Source organism: Fragaria vesca, linkage group LG6, assembly GCF_000184155.1.
Source record: "Fragaria vesca subsp. vesca linkage group LG6, FraVesHawaii_1.0, whole genome shotgun sequence".
In the NCBI taxonomy this organism is placed as follows: Eukaryota; Viridiplantae; Streptophyta; class Magnoliopsida; order Rosales; family Rosaceae; genus Fragaria; species Fragaria vesca.
Genome location: NC_020496.1, coordinates 3,079,230 through 3,080,023, shown reverse-complemented (window position 1 = coordinate 3,080,023; position 794 = coordinate 3,079,230).

Below are 794 nucleotides of genomic sequence, written 5' to 3'. Positions count from 1 at the left end.
CCTTGAAACACCAGCAGCTCCTCAATCTTCTGAGCACTGAGCTCTGATACCAGATGTAGAAACCCCGGAATAACAACAGTAGAATTGCTGCAGGGAATAAATTCACAGTAGTAGATGAAACACAAGTAAACAACTCACACTAACAGTAACCAAGAGAGAAAAACTGAGGAAGAGAATTTACCTGATGACTCTAATTACTGTTAACCAACCTTATCCAAAACAAACTCACCTATTTATAGGGAGTTACAACTTACTAAGATACTACATGAAAACTCTAGAACATAATAGTAAATAACAACCAATTACCAACAACCTTGGAATATAAAAGTTTATAGCTAGAAGACTCTAGAGATAACACAAAACTACTTGTTAATGATAATGGGCTTGGTTTAACTTCCAACATTTGCACTCCCCGACTTCACTCATAGTCTTGAATCAACTTATCTTGCATGCGAGTTACCCTCATTCAAAACGCTATTTCTAAGGGTGATCTCTCTCTCTCTCTCTCTCTCTCTCTCTCTCTCTCTGTTAAATCCTTGTATGATCATGGTTATGCATAAAAGGAAACACAACAACTACCCTGCAAAGTCTTTGATCTTGCATGCTAGTTTCATGGTGTGCAGTGCTTACACCCTGAGAAAACGTAAGAGACTGAGTAACAATCAAAGAAGTTTACAAAGTACTTTGGTAACTGGTAACTTTGTTGCAGAGAGGGGTCCTTCAGATCTTGTTGCAGGGGGCCGCCTCTGTTGCGGACCTCTAACTTACAGACCATTTACGGACTTTCAAAATGT